The following is a 16,730-nucleotide window of genomic DNA, read 5'->3' as shown; positions in this document are numbered from 1 at the left end:
TGCTGAATCTCCAAATCTTTCTCTGAATCTTTTCTGAATCAATTCAGAGGCTTTGAATCTATTCGGACCTTTTTATTCGTCTCCCAATTCGACTCGGATTTAGACATTCAGCCGCCAAATCAGGCTGAATTTCCTCCAAATCGTATCAGCACCCAAAACTTCGTACAGCCCTATCATTTAGCCTTGCCTAGGTTTGGAAAAAAACGGTGGTAATGGAGTTGCATCAGTTGATCTTAATTTTAATCTCATTCCTCTTGTCACCACCATCATCATTTAACATCATTTGAGTTGCATTTTGGCATAATCCGTTGTAGATGAGGCTGTTGTATAGACAGTGACAGCATATGCTAGTTTAAGATAACAATGAGGTGGCCAGCCATGATGTTAGGTGGGGTTTACATCTGAGCTAAGCAGGCTCAGTTAAACAGTCTCTATTGAAAATAAGCACTGTTTTCCAAGGCTAAATGAAGTCTGATACAAGGAACCTCGATGCCATTTCTGGACTCCCTTTGCCAGAAGAGAGTTGCATTATCTTGTTGCATCTTGGACTGGAAATTGCATCACCATCATATAGAACAGAATGTGCTTTTTAGTTTGATCCATTTTCCTTTCCTCCACAAGATTCTATAATTGAAGAAGTGGCAACCATTTTTCCTCCCTGTCAGTCACTTTAAAGTACATCTGGAAAACAACTCTGTAGTTGTTTACTATCGCCAGTGATTTCATCAGACCTTTGCCTGCACAGTGGACATTATTAAAAAGTCCATTTTTATCAAGAGTTACAACACAGTGGTTTGAAATACCACATCTTTTCCTGCTATAAATACTGTGGTGTATATGAGTGATAGCTGTTGACTTCTTAACTGCAGTCATTATCCATGTTATGTATAATGACTGAATTAATAGTGTATTTCAACATAATATGCTATTTTTCACTAACTATGTATTTACCACAAAGCAGTAAATTGCCTTACTGCTTTAGTATTCTTTCCAAATAGTACTGAGATTGCAATCTCACTGTTGCCCAATTAAATAGTTTCATTTTAAAGCAAGAAAATATATGCTACTCTTTTGGATATAGTATTTTATCTAGTTATGCTCTTGTGTTCCATTGCACCAATAAACAAGACATGTGTAGCTTATTTTCTCTCCTAGCTCCCCAGATTTACTATGTATGGTTTCTACAGCCTGATTTGTTTATAGACAGGGAAAAAAATCTAATTTTAGAACAGAATCAGATTATATGGTCTTATTTATTTCTGTGCTATGAGAATTGTACAAGTTAGCATATAAATCAGAAAGGATATTGTATATGTTAGGGGCAAAATAGCCAAATTGCAAGATGTTCAGGAAGTAGGGCACCTTGAGTCTCATACAATCCTGAAAATGTAAATGACTTGCATAACACTGAAAACATGACTTCAGTAACACTATGCACATTAACCAACATGTGGTAGTTTACATGTTTACCTGGCACAGTACTTTTCCCAACACAATTCCTGACCCTCTTGTTCAGATTCACTTCATTGTTCAAGCAGTATGTGCACCAGAATTGGTCACTACTTCATTGTCTCTGTACTCTGACCCATAGGGAAATGAAGTGTGATTAACTAAAACTGAAGGGATCACATTTTCCAAGAAGTCTGTGAAAGTGATAACAAAATCTACATGCTTACACACCTTTTGTTTGCATAAGAAACCACAATTGCATGTGGAACCTGGCACATATCACTATTCATGAGTTTGAATCTTAATACAAATTCTGCAGGTACCTTTTAGGTTGTTCTTTTGATATTTTTAACAGAGTCCCCAAAGGAAACTATCCCTCATTTCACGTAGGTGTATCAATTTACATAAGGACTGTAGTAAACCAGAAACAGAACTGAGCTCCTCTGATTTAGTCCTCTGCCAGCTACATTACCCTCCTCTTGCTCATATGCAAAAGATGCCTAAAGCAAGGACTAAGGATATATCTTTTTTATTCTAAAAATTAGCAATTGGCCTTTTCTTTGGGAAGCAGCATGGCACAGAATAGGAATGTGGAAGTGAATGTCACAGACTTGTTTTAATCTCAGCTTTGATACATGCATATCTTAAGACCTGTTGTTTAATTTGTCCGACTTGGCTTGCAGTTGTAAAATGGGGGGTAATATATTTTTCACATTTGTAACGTGCATTGAGACCTTTGGATGGGAAAAGCTCTATAAATGCAAATGTTTTATTATAATGTCCTTATATGTTAAGTTCTCCCTGATGAATGGAATAGTAAGAGCCCTATTGCTCCATATATATTCATTGTTTCTTGTCTACTACTGGTGACAAGGAGGCCAGTTCAGGGCCGGGTCTCAACTTTGGCCTGCCCATCTGTCTAGGGCAGCCTACCCTGTCTTTCCTGCCACAACTTGATGTATTAAACTGCATGTTAAAATGTGGGAGGCTACCCATTTAATGCCCCAATGCCTATGATGTTATATATGGCTCCAGCCTTCCCTATACCATGTCCCATGCCTCACAGATGGCATCCAAAGTTCTTAACCTCTGACCCACACTCAGCCTCAAAATGTCTGAGGACTTACAGGGGTCTCCATCAGACCCAAAAGCTTGGCCTCAATGTCTGAGGACTTACTGGGGTCCCATGGCCTCAGATGTATGTAGACTTACCTTGGCCATAACTGTCCCCTTCTTCCCCCCGGGGCTTCAACTTGTGCCCTTACACTAGGGCCTCCTACTTATATTAACACTCTTGTGAGGGCCAGCCTGTGCACAGCCCTTGAGGTCACCCCTGCAACCCCTACTCTGCACGCCCCCAGTGCAGCCCTTCAGGCCCACCTCAGCAGACCCTACTCTGCACCCCTCACGCACAGCCCTTCAGGCCACCACTGTGAACCCTACTCTGTGCAGGCCTCTACACATACTTCTGACTACTCTCACTGAGACCACTCTTCTGCCCCCTCTCACTGGGGTCACCGGGGTCTTACACCCCACAGAGCTCAGGTGCCTCTCCCTAGGTGTGCCTGGCTCCCATGCCTGTCCTTACAACTGGGTTACCTACCAGGTTGTGGGGGCTGGAGCTATAAGTTGCCCCATACTTGCCTTTTCCTAGGGAGGCACTGGTGTGGCATTTTCTGGGGACCACCCCCAACAGACAGCCCCATCACACCATGCTGCCCTAGCAGGGTGTAGTTTTACATCATGCCCCAAGACTAGGAGCCTCTTGCCATCCCCGTAGCTCCTGCCCTTACCACCAAGATGTTATGAGCAGCAGCTCCAGCCGGGCAATGTTCTGTCTACAGTCACAACCAGCAAACTGCTGACTCCCCTGCTCAGGCCTGTTTTATTGCCAGCAGCTGAGCCCTCTTGCTCAATCAGGCAGTCCCCTGCCAGCCATGTGACTCCTGATTGGGGAGTGCAGCCACCTGTAGGCTATTCCGCTGCTAGTTCTAAGCCCTTAAAGTGGCAGGCACCACAGGCGCTGTGCCACAACTACATCAGACAATGTTTTCAAGCTTCTTGAGTATTTTAAACTTGATTTTTAGCACCCACCTTTCTGACAGAAACCTGTGCAGGTTGCAGGGAGGGAGGGGAAGGACTATGACCTAGAATTCAGTGAGTGAATGATCCTCCTGGGTTGTCAATTTAAGTATTAGCAAATATGTCAGTTAAACTTTACAAGATATTTTTTACTTTTGGTCTAGATGCAGGGTGACTGATACTAGATTTCACCAGTGGTTGACTACTTTCTTTATCTTATCCTTGTATTTCATGCCTTTAATTAAAGTAAAGCTAGAATTTGTAACTGCTATTTACCACCATGTCACAATTTCCCTTACAACATCACTTTATCTACTCACCAGATCTTTTATTATTTTGACTGCGGGGGTGGACATCACCCTTTGACATAAGTGAATATATATTACCACTACTTCTGGTGTGTTCCTCATCTCAGTCTTTCACAAGCATGTACTCAACTAAGAAAGGTAATGGCTTAAAAAGAAACCTTGGAGTCCTGTGTTTTAATAACACGGATGCACAAGCATGTGCACACACACAAAGCTTTTAACAGCCAGCCCCTAAAGTCAGGCTGTGGCAGTCAGGCTGAGGTCTTTCCTTACGCATTTCCCCAGTAATATATGTATTATGTAGGCCTAATTTGTCCTGCCTTAATATCTGTACAGCAGTGTCACTTTAATTATTTTCAAAACTGTAAGTGATTTGATCTCACCAGACTCTGCTGCATGCAAGTGTGGGCAGTTACAATACTGATGGTTGCACTAAAGAAAGAAACTATTGTGATGAGACCTAAGGAAGATGATGGTGAAGACCAGCCCATGGGAGGTTGAAATGGAGGAGGAGGTAGGAGATGGAGACTCAGCTGCTTATCACCACCCTGAGTACTTCAGCACTTTCCTACATGCAAGCTAGAGAGTACACATGGCAAATACACATTGTGCCATATCTTAAGGCAAATTATAGCAGCAGATCTAACAGAAATTGCAGCAGCATTAACTGCTAAACAATTTTAAAAATATATATAACAACATGTTACTTCTGTAATTGATCCCCTGTAATGGAGTTAGTGGAGGGGGGAAGGGGGAATGTAGAGGAAATAGTAAACCAGTCAAGTCACAACTAACAGAGCAAGAGACATTCTTATTTTATATATTGTGCTCACACATTTAGAAGGAGGAAGGATGGTCCAGATGGGATGGTCTAGGACAGTGGTATTCAGTCTTTGACTCTATATGCCATATGAGTGGCATGGGACCAGTCTATGTGCTGGATCAGGCCCTGTGTGCCAGGATCAGGCCCTGCGCAGCGTTGGCTGGGCCTGCATACTGGGACTGGGCCCTGTACAGCCCTGGATGTCCAAACCTGTAGGGAGCCCATGATATGCTGTTAGGGGCCAGATCTGGGCTGTGGGTTGAGTACCCATGGTCTGGGATGATTGCCTTTTGATCTTGGATAAATCACTTGGGTCCTAATCCTCCAGGATCAGTGGGATTTAGATGCCAAATACCTTTGAAAATCCGGGACTTACTGTCTCTGTGGTTCACATCTCCATCTGTAAAACAAGGATAATGGCACTCCTTGCCTTGTAGGTTATGAGGGTAAGTAAAGTAAACATTGTGAAGTACTCAGAATTGGGGGGTGTTGCAGGACAAAAAAAGTACCAGAAATAGATAATCATGTTTCCTTCATCAGCTGGTAGGGAAAACTAATCCTGACCCAGCAAATGATTGTTGGGCAAACAAGTGCCAGTTGCTTCACCTGCCAAAGGTTTAGGGACATTTTGTTAATTACTTTTTAAGCAATCTCCACATAGATACTTAATTGCAAAGGAATGTGCCAAGATTGAACAAGCCTTGCTAATGTTTAAAGTTCTCACGCTGAAGTTATAATGTAGTGTCCCGGGGATACCCGGTAATGGGAAGATTAAGCAAAAAAAAAAGTGAGTTTGTTATGGAATCAAAGTATATACCATAACCTAGTATTTTTGCTAGATTAGAAACTATCAGATGAATAACACTTATTCTCTTCAGAAAAATTCATATATTAAATCCATTAAAAATCTTGGCACAACACTATGTCAAGCAAGAAGGCCATTACTGTGATTCTGTTCAGTTTAACTTATGCAAACCTGACAGTTTCAATAAATTGCATGAATAAAACTTTCATTCTCAGCAAGCAAGTTGGTAGTTTTAATTTAACTGTTTGAATGACTGTAGGTTTCTATGACAGTTAAGTGGGGTTCATTTGCTCAAAAATGGGATCATTTGTGATTGACATACGAACCCTTCTCTCTGAACCTTTTGCCTCAAAGGCTCAGTGAAAAATCAGTTAATGTTTAAAAAAAACCTAGCTACTTTGCATTAAAGGAGTGTAGGCTTGTGACACCAACCAACCAAGGGACTAGACTTCATAGTCAAGGATCAAACCTCTAATGCCTCAATGCAACAGAGCACAGTGGAGTAATATTAAGGTAGGATCCATTGTGGTCTTTGTATTAGACCTGCAATGTTTTACCTTATTAATTTAAGCCATAATTCTTTTGGTAATCTCTTTTAATGAACACTGAAGGCCAAACTATGTAGTTCTTAGATAGACAAATTTCCGGTTGGCTTCAGAAGGAGCTCTGTCTAGCAGAGAGCTGCCGAGAGGATTATAAGGTTCGGTTCCCATTCTCAGTGATATTACAATTATGAGGTGATGCATGTCCCTGCTCTTAGGCAATCTGCAGTGTATAAGCACAGAAAATAGAGTAGCAACACTGATGTACACAAGGTTTTGACCACTGATTTTTTGGAAACAATTACCCAAACTCTGTTAAATGGTCACTTGCTCCAATTCAAAAAGCCAGCTGGTATAAGCAAGAGGGGGATTCTGGTCGTATGTTTTCAGCGGGGAGTTTTTTGATTGGCTTCCTTCATTTTTTCTGAGAGCCGGCTGACCACCAGGCAAGTTGCAAATCCGAGAGAGAGGAAGAGAAGGCAATGGTTTATTTTACTCCTCGGGTAGATATCGGCATTGTGCAGGATGCCGGTATGTTGCAGCACTCCAGAATTCTCTGTATCTGCTCAGCTGGGACAATTACAATTGTTTTTTGACAGACAAGTAAATTATCATTGGGGTTTTTATTACTGCCAGTCATTGTGGGAAAAGTGCTAGCATAAATTTTGTGCCTGGAGAAGTAAATCTTCACGGCCATTTTGCAAGGTTCTTATGTTGTTGCCATATTATACTCACAAACTCAATTTTATTTTGAAAATTTGAAATACGTTAATGCACAGAGACCCAGTGACACCATTGCAACTGGAAATCAAAAATCAGCATATCTCACTGACTTGCAAGCTATTTATGTGAAGTTATTGTCTCCATTTTAAGCAATCTCTTTTTTTTCATTTGCCATCCAGTCCAGCATTTCTGGCTTCATCATCTCTTCACTGCAAATCACTTGTGATGTCACAAAAGACAGAAACATGAGTGAATCAGGCGGGAGGAGTAAGGTGCCGAGAGAGGAGAAGACTTGCATTTGAACATTAATAGCTTGCTATGGCCTTGTAACAATGAAGTTGGTAGCAAGATTATAAACCTGCTTGCAATGCTGCACAAGCATGCCATGAAACTCTGCCTATTTGCAGTTGCATAGATGTTTGTACTCACAAGTGTTTGTTCAGTTAGAAGAACAAATGTGCAGCCATCTACCCTCGCTTAAATCTGAAAGTTATAAATATTTAAAGATGCAAATCATATCTGTTCAGTGGAGTTACTGCTTTTTATATTTTTGACAGTTAGACCTATTCATCAGTTTTTATCACCCTAGCTACTGGTTAAAGGGACTCTGTCAGAGCTGGCAGGACTAAAATTAGATCTGCAAGTTTAGTTTCTGGTTTGCAGGCATGAGCGTCCCACTGCTTTCCATTTTGCTTGCTCCGTTCTTGTGAATGAAGAGTGGGTTTGAAATGTAATCAGCAGTGTTCTTAGACGGCAAGAGTTTTTAAGTCTCAATATCCCTTACCTCTGAGATCAGAGCAGACAGCTCCGAGGTACACCATAAGCCCACAATCCCCTGCTTCTGTTCGTTAGCCCTACCCCTCTGTTCTTTTTATTTTATTAGAGGACCTAAAGTGAAGAGACTGCAAAGAATCACCAAATATGAGCCATCCAGATACGCAAAATGTCCTTAAAACCAATGAACGTTTTAAAGGGACCATTAATGTGCATCTGTTTAGGCTGGCCCTAGCTTTACACAAGCTAATCCTGCGAGGAGCATGAACTAATCCAGCCAGCGTGAATCATTCAAGGAACCACAGTGATGATTGTGGTGTAAATGCTTATGGATGCTCTAGATCAGGGGTAGGCAATGTTTTTTGGCCAGAGTGCCGAAAAACACCACAATGCCTACCTTGGAAGGTGCTGGAGTGCTGGCATGCCAGAAAAACAAAATGAGGGCAAAGGGTACATGGCAGTATGCCCTGCTTGTGCCTCTTGCCCCCAGCCCTGCTGGCCCTGCCCCCCAGCCCGGGCTCTGTGGCTGCCAGCAGCTATGCTGGCTCTGGGTAGCTACTGGAGCTGGGCTACTACCAGTAGGGCTTGCAGCGTCCCAGCTTGCAGCTCCCCAGAGCCAGGGCCAGCTGCAGCCAAGAGGGGAGGCTCCAAACAGCTGTACCGGGCTCCGGCATCAGCTCCCTACCAGTGCGTGCACCCGCACATCGGAGCGGGCAGTGGGGCAGGGGCCTGCGGCAGCACAGCCCTGGTCTCTCCCCTGCTCCCAGCACAGGGGTGATAGCAGGCTTCTGGAGCCCAGTGCAGCTGTTTGCAGCCAGCCTGGGCTCTGGGTAGCTGCACCAAGCAGCGGGCAGGCTGCAAACAGCTGCGCCAGGCTTCAGCTCCTTACTGGCGGCGACTGCATGGGCACCTCAGGTTGCCACCTCCTGAAGTGCAGAACTGCTTAGTTACACAACTCTGTGAACCTACAGCATGTTGAATATCAAACTAGCTTATCCATAGGCAGGTTTTTGATATATCTGTACTAAAAAGCTTCCTTATATATAGCTTTTGAATGCTGATATTGGCACGGTGCTTGTCTGCTTCCCTCCCCCACTCCAACTCTTCCATGTATAATAATTTCTTCCAGGTGATGGTGTTTCAGTTTTGAGACAACCTACACACCCACCCACACACCATTAAGTTTTCTTAAGTGATCTCTAATTTTTTGAGAGCCCATTTGGAGACACCTCTGTGACCTGAGTTTTTCAGAAACATTGTACACCTTCATCTCTAGCTGAAATCAACAGTAGCCACAAGGACTTAGTTTCTCTGCAAATCAGATTTATAGTATCTAAGCTCACATATCCCAAAATAAGTCATAGAATCATGGAAAATGTGGGTTGGAAGGGACGTCAGGAGGTCATCTAGTCCAACCCCTGCTCAAAGAAGGACCATCCCCAACTGGATCATCCCAGCCAAAGTTTTGTCTAGCTGGGTCTTGAAAACCTCCAAGGACGGAGATTCCGCTGCCTCTCTGGGTAACCTGTTCCAGTGTTTTACTACCCTCCTAGTGAGTAAATTCCTCCTAGTATCTAACCTAAACTTCCCTTGTTGCAACGTGAGACCATTGCTCCTTGTTCTGTCATCTGCCACCACTGAGAAGTCTAGCTCCATCCTCTTTTGAACCCCCATTCAGATAGTTGAAGGCTACAATTAAATCCCCTCTCAGTCTTCTCTACTGTAGACTAAATAAGCCCAGTTCCCTCAGTCTTTCCTCAAGTCACGTGCCCCAGTCCCCTCACCATTTTTGTTACTCTTCACTGAACTCTCTCCGATTTGTCCATATCCTTTTTGTAGTGGGGGGCCCAAACCTGAACATAGTACTCCAGATGTGGCCTCACCAGTGCTAAATGGAGGGGAATAATCACTCCCTTTGATCTACTCACAACACACCTACCAATGCAGCCCAGTATGTCATTAGCCTTCTTTGCAACGGGCACACTGCTGGCTCATATTCGGCTTATTGTCCACCGTAACCCCCAGGTCCTTTTCTGCAGAGCAGCTACCCAGCCAGTCAGCCCCCAGCCTGTCCTGGTGCATGGGATTGTTCCATTCTAAGTGCAGGACTTTGCACTTGTCCTTGTTGAATCTCGTGAGATTCTTTTTGGCCCAATCCTCCAATTTGTCCAGGTCACTCTGAATCCTAGCCCTACCCTCCAGCGGATCTACTACTCCCTGCAGCTTGGTGATATCTTCAAACTTGCTGAGGGTGCACTCTATGCCATCTTCCACATCCTTGATGAAGACATTGAAGAAAACTGGCACCAGGACCAACCCCTGGGGCACTCCATTTGATATTGGCTGCCAACTAGACATTGAGCCATTGATTACTACTCCCTAAGCCTGATGCTCCAGCCAGTTTACTGTCCACCTTACAGTATGTTCATCCAGCCCATACTTCCTTACCTTGCCTGCGAGACTGTTGTGGGAGACCATATCAAAAGCCTTGCTAAAATCAAGATATACCATATCCATGGGTCTCCCCACATCCACAGAGCCAGACACCTCATCATAGAAGGCAATGAGGTTGGTCAGGCATGACCTGGTGAATCCATGCTGACTGTTCATAATCACATTTTTTTTCTCCAAGTGCTTAGAAATAGATTCCTTGAGGATCTGCTCCATGATTTTTCCAGCAACTGATGTGAGGCTGACCAGTCTGTAGTTCCCTGGATCCTCCTTTTTCCCTTTCTCAAATATAGGCACTATATTTGCCCTTTTCCAGTCACCTGGGACCTCTCCTGATCGCCATGAGTTTTCAAAGATGATGGCCAGTGGCTCTGCAATCACATCAGCCAACTCTCTCAGCACCCTCAGGTGCATCCCATCTGGCCCCATGGACTTTTACACATCCAGCTTTTCTAAGTAGTCCCCAACCTGTTCTTTTATCACTGAGGGCTGCTCACCTCCTACCCAGACTGTGCTGCCTGGTGCAGTAGTTTGGGAGCTGTGAAGACGGAGGCAAAAAAGGTACTGAACACTTCTGTCTTTTCCGCATCCTTTGTCACAAGGTTTCCTCACCCATTCAGTAAGGGACTCACACTTTCCCTGATCTTCCTCTTGCTACTGACATACTTGTAGAAACCCTTCTTGTTACCCTTCACATCCCTTGCTACATGAAACTCCAGTTGCAGCTAGGCCTTCCTGACTGCATCCCTGCATGCCCGTGCAATGCTCTTATATTCTGCTTTAATTATTTGTTCAAGTTTCCACTTTTTATAAGCTTCATTTTTGTAATTTAGTTTTCTGAAGAATTCCCAGCTAAGCCAAGCTGGTCTTCTGCCATACTTGCTAGTCTTCCTGCTCATTGGGATAGTTTGTTTCTGTACCCTCAGTAAGGTTTCTTTAAAGTACAGCTGTCCTGGTCTTCTCTCCCCCTCTGACTGGCTTCCCAGGGGATCCTGTCCACGAGTTCCCTGAGTGAGTAAAGTCTGCTTTTCCAAAATCCAGAGTCCTTACTCTGCTGCTCTCCATCCTTCCTTTCCTCTGGATCCTGAACTCAATCATTCCAATCATTTAGATCCCTAATGTCAAACCATCCATACGAATGTATTAGTGCTCCTGGATACCATAGCACCTCCTACTGTTCCCAAGAATGCCAAGGGACTGTTTCAGAAAAAGACAGGGACAGAGGAAGGAAGGATGACTAATCCATATGCCTTCCTAGACCATAGGCTAAATCCTGCCCACTTTACTTGAGCAAGTAGTAACATTTAAGTTTCTATTTTACACAACAAAGGCAAAATGGATTTTTGTTTTGATGTCACCAGTTGGTGAAAATTGTACAGAATTCTAGGAAGCCGAGGATGTTAAATGCTGAAACAGTTCCCAGATAGTGCTGAACACTTCAAGCAGTCACATAGTATTTCAAATATGGTCATCAGGCCATTAAAAGGGGCACATGCGATATTAACACTGTCTTTTACTCCTCCTTCCCAAATGACGTACCTTACCCAGCTCTTATTGATATGACAGAAATGTTCCTAATAATTATGGCTGAGATTTTTCAAAAGTGAGCAATTTGAATGTCCAATTCATATTAAAATTAAGAGTTTAGTTTCCAAGTCCCCCAGGTAGCTTTTAAAATTTCAGTTACACTGTTATAGCCACAAAGGGGTTAGGTTTTTCAAAGGTTTGTTTCCTTTTTAGAGTTGTCTCATGCTCCTTTTTTCATATCAGAGTGGTATATGATGGCATCATCTGCATCTTTTCACATCCCTTCACTTTACCTGTTCCCTTACTCGGGTATTTTCTTTCCAGCTAAGTTCTCCAGTGTAGCTGTGTGAAGTACCAAGATTATGACCTTAGAAGATGTCTGAATTCCATCACTATTTCATCCCTCATTTACACTCTCTCTAGGCAAGGTCTTGGAGCAGCCACATGACCCAAATGCAGTGAAAAGGATAAGTACAGCGATTCAGACATTTATTGACACTATCTCTGCATTAGTTCCAAATCTGTATTGGCTGATTCGCAATTGGCATTGCTGCTTCTGTTTGCAGAGAGAAAATGTGGATCCCTTAGGCTCATTTCTTTGCCAGTTTTGCTGCATTTTTCCCACTTGCATGATGAATTTGGTATCAGCACATTTCATATGCTAGGATTTCTTGGCATGTGCTGCACTTTTCAGACTAGCACCTGGGTATTTAGTTGGATTTTGAGTTGGTCTTTCAAAGAACTCTTTGATCTCTTGTTCCGCCTCTCATATTAACATAATGCAGTGTTAGGGACAGTATAAGATCAGTCTGTCATTGAACTGGATACAGCCAGTTTCCTATATAACTGCTAATTTTCCTATGATCTGTGACTTGATAGTTAAAGGAAAATTGGCAAGTATTGTAATAAATCAGATTTTTCACTCTTTGTTGAATCCTCTCAGAACTTCGGGCATTTTCTTTCCTGCTTAGATTCCCCTCCCCTCAAAAAAATACCCTTAAAAAACCCCCTTGAAAATAACAAGATTAATGGTTGTCAGCACAGCTGTAGAAATACCATTCAATTTATTCTACCTTTGCTGGCCTAAAAGATGTAGGAAAAATCTTGTAAGGATGTTTAAACAATTTTAATTGATCCAAAAACAGAGGTAGAATCCATTTTTATAGCTATGTGCTCTAGCGGTTAAGGGCACCAGCCTGGGAATTGGGATATTTTGGTTTTATTCTAACTTCCGATTGTTTACACACTTTCAAATATTCTAGGAGAATTTTCCTAAGTTTGTTCTCCTTGCAGAAAAACTTACCTGGTGATGCCTGAACAGACTTTCAAATGCTGAGCCCCTGAGGAGCAGAGAGCTTGCAGTGCTAATGTTGCAAATCCAGGGTGACCCTGTGTACACACCTCAGCATGCTCAGCGGACTCCCTCAGTCCGCCAGGAGACTGATTGCTCTGAGTAGACTGTGTTTCCCTGCAGAACAATGTGGGATTGTGAAGGGGGAATGTTCTCTCCCTGCTTGGCTTGAGCAGCTGAGTCTAGTGAACTACATGGGTCCCCCAAGAGATGGGGGGTAGGGAGCAGGAGCAAAGCATACTGGGATACTGGTGGGCTAGCTGTGGCTTCTCAAAAGAGAATATATACAGATATTTTACTCTGGTTTCTGGGTTATATTTCTCCTGGAGTGGCCATTTCTAATCTGGGGGAAAATCCTGAATATCTATACACTTGTGGTTTCTCCTGGGAGAGCAGCAACTCTCCCAGGAGAAACTGAATGTCTGTACATGGCCTCTCTCAGGCCTGATCCTATAGGTTGCTCAGCATTCTTGCGAGGTATCTGTATGTGGCCTCTGCCATTGTGTCACATTGTGAACTTAAGCCAAACCTTGAACTTCATGCTTGTGCCCATCTAAAAGGATGTGACAAATTTGACAAGGTCCTACAGGCAGAATAGTAATGAGCTATTATTTTCTTCCGTGCGGTTATTGAATATTGGATATGTGTTATTTACTGGTAGTTGCCAAATGGTATGGTGATATTTATGTATTACAGAATAATTCAATGGCGCCCAACCTCTTTGCCCGGTGGCCTGGATGCGCAGTGCCCAGTTAATCCATGGGCTAGATTTGACTGGTGGTCCCAATCCGGCACCTGGGACAGGCACAGCAGGGGCCCCATCCACCCACATGCAGTGGAGCAGGGGGCAGCCTGGCCCTGATCTAGTTGCATGGTGGAAGGTGGCTTGGCCCAGCCCTAACCTGGGCCCACAGCAGGGTAGGGGGCATGGCCTGGTTCCAATCTGGCTGTGCTGGTGAAGGGGGCATGGATCCTGACGTGTGTGGCCTAGTCCTAGTCCAGCTGTACAGTGGAAGGGACTTGGTCTGACCCAACTCAGCCCCACGGAGGGAGAGGAAGGAGGCATGGCTTGGCCCCGATCTGGCTCTGTAGGGGGGAAGGGGGTATAGCTTGGTTCTGATCTAACTGGGTGGGAGTGTATGGCCCGGCCCCAATCTGGCCATGTGGGTAAATGGGATGCAGTCTCACTGCATGTGGCATGGGAATTTGGCAGTAGGGCACCATTAGCTACCACTTTTCCCTCGCTGCCAAATTTCCCTACCCATGGGGAGCCCTGCAGCCTGGATGCAAAGGTTTCATTAGGCCTACAGGTTGGAGGTTGAGCACCCCTGGAATAATTGGTGTAGAGAAGAGAACTTTGGCAGATATTTCTGTGTAAGACTTGTTTCAAGGCATATGGATTCCTACTGGCATTTGCACGTGGTACAGATAGTAGTATTGTTTGACTTTTTAAAGTAATGGTTAGAAATTTTATTTTGGTATGTAAAATAAACAATCCAACAGATGGGTATAATTTTATAGTTATTGAACTCTTTGACTTGAGAATCTGTTAGAAAACAGGCTTGTTCACTTTTTTCAGCCTGTACCATTTTTATGAGTTTAATACCAGATTTTAGATTGTTCCATTTAATGTCTTGTTACAAATATTGCATACTTCTAGAAGGTAATATCACCTGATTCATTTTAATAACTGTTGCTATCATGAACAAAGTCACACCAAATATATTAATGTGATAGCTTACTATTAAACAGCCCACACAGTTGCCCAGCAGTTTAATCATGTTAAAAATGAAGCATATTGCTTACACATGCTGTTGACTTGGAAGACAAATGTGTTTAGTGTGTTCTCTTTCAGTAAGCTATCTTTTGCTCTGTGTGTGATTTTTGGTTTGTTAGTAAAACTTACTAAGCTCTGATATACAGCAACCATAAATGATTGATTTTTTCCTTCCGTATGTAGGCTATCTCTTTTACATTCATGGGCCTTAGAGGTTGGATGCTATTTATATCTCCTTTCTCTGGCAATTGTTTTTCAGCATGGAGCACGATAGCATTTCACCTTTAATTTTCACCTTTCTCTATGGGAGGATTTGTATTAGTGATCTTAATCTGTGCTAATGTTATGCAGCTCTGCATGTATGAGTGAAATCTGTGATGGCAATGCCACTTTTGCTGCTCTTTGGGTAAATTTCAGATCTTCTTTCAGTTCAGTGTAGCTAAATGTGTCATTCTAGATTTCTTTTAAGCAAGCAGCTATGGAAAAATTCTTCCTGTGATTCAATAATATCTGCATCATTTTGTGTTAATTAAATGGACCCATTATAACTTCTCTTAGTCCCTTGGATGACAACATTCGCATTTTGGTAGCTTTTGTCTGTTCAGAATTCAGTGGCAGCATATATTTTAGTAAGAAGCCCAGGAAATACTTCTGGGGAATTTGAACAGGGCACTTGAAATGAGTCACCTCACAGCCAATGATGCATTTTTTTTACTTCATAATCATTTGTCTGTAGCTCATGCACATGTCAGTTAATTGGACTAGCTGGGACTCATTTTTACAAAGTCCCTTATGATAAATACAGCCCTCCTCCATGATGCTCACACTGGTTTTGACCATTCCCCCCATTTCATTCTGCTCTGAAACAGAGACCAGTTGGCCTTTGAGAAAATGCCTTGATAAGAGCTTTCCAACTGGCTCAAGTTAAGCTTCTTGTTTTCTTCCTCAAAAATGTTGCTTTACATAGATAAGTATAAATTGGCAACAACACTGCCAGTTGTATTTGATCAGTTTTCATTTAAAAGGGAGAAAAGCACAGCCTTGTGGTTAAGTCTGAGGTTTGGGACTTGGGAGATCTGGGTTCAGTTCACAGCTGTTTGTGACTTTTGGCAAAGTACTTAGACACTCTGCCTCATTTTGCATCTTGGTAGCTGTCAGCTGCATTCACTTCTCTTGTCTGTTTGAACAGAACAGGAAGGGGAAGAACTATTTCTTATTATGATTTTATAGTACACAGCACTTGAAAGCTTCAAAGTTTACTGGAGCTTTTAGATGTCATTGTAATATTAATTAATGCTTTTAATGGCATTTGAGATTACATTGTAGATGATAATTATTCATATTTACTATTAATGTTTGAAACAAAGTACAGTGCCTGAGGTGCGACTTTCTAAATTCAACTTGCAAAATGATGTGAAGCATCAGGTGTGTTTTCAGGATAATTTACGGGAGCCCTTTTTTCCTTTTGCCCGCTTAGAACGTGCCTAAAACAAACTCGACTTTTTAAAATATGTATTTTAGGTAAGAAATGATCTAGCTAAACAAGATATCTGGTAGCTGCCTTTTGTTCAGAGTTGAGACCTTGCCAGCTTAATTGCTAAGCCATTAGATGTTAGCCACTGGCAGCCAGTCCAGCATAATTAACATTCTAGAAGGATGTCAGATAAACACAGAAGCATCTGACAATGTTGACCATAGAGTGCTTCTGGTTATTGTAATTATAATTAAATTGTTACCATACTGTGTGATTTTATAGTAGCTAATCTCTGTTGTAAGAATACAGTAAGGAATTAATTTGGAATAGCAGTTTTCGTTTTGCTAAATGAACATTATTGACAGAAATTCCTTTTTTTGAGTTTACTTCTGAAAAATTCAGATTGCTCTGAGACTTCTGTGTTCATAGATATAGCAAAGGCCACTTTCTATTGCATGATTTATAAAGTAAAAACTATTAAAAGCAATTTTGTGAGGATCTTTGAAATAACTATATACACTTCCCTTTGTATTTGGGGAATCTTGTTATTCTTCATTAAAGCCCTTTCAAATACATGCAAAAAAGTTAGGTTTCATAATGTTTTGTGAGCTTTTTGCTGTTTTCATAAACACAGTATTTTTATT

General features: G+C 42.5%; 1 protein-coding gene across 6 annotated transcripts in view; it reads left to right on the top strand.

Annotated features, from left to right (window-relative positions):
- Positions 1 to 16,730, top strand: part of ARVCF (armadillo repeat gene deleted in velocardiofacial syndrome) — a 521,911-nt gene that overhangs the window by 128,008 nt on the left and 377,173 nt on the right. The window lies entirely within an intron of this gene.

Source organism: Gavialis gangeticus, unplaced genomic scaffold (genome assembly GCF_001723915.1).
Source record: "Gavialis gangeticus isolate Ggan-Ray unplaced genomic scaffold, GavGan_comp1, whole genome shotgun sequence".
NCBI classification, from domain to species: domain Eukaryota; kingdom Metazoa; phylum Chordata; order Crocodylia; family Gavialidae; genus Gavialis; species Gavialis gangeticus.
This window is presented reverse-complemented; position numbering and strand designations above follow the sequence as displayed.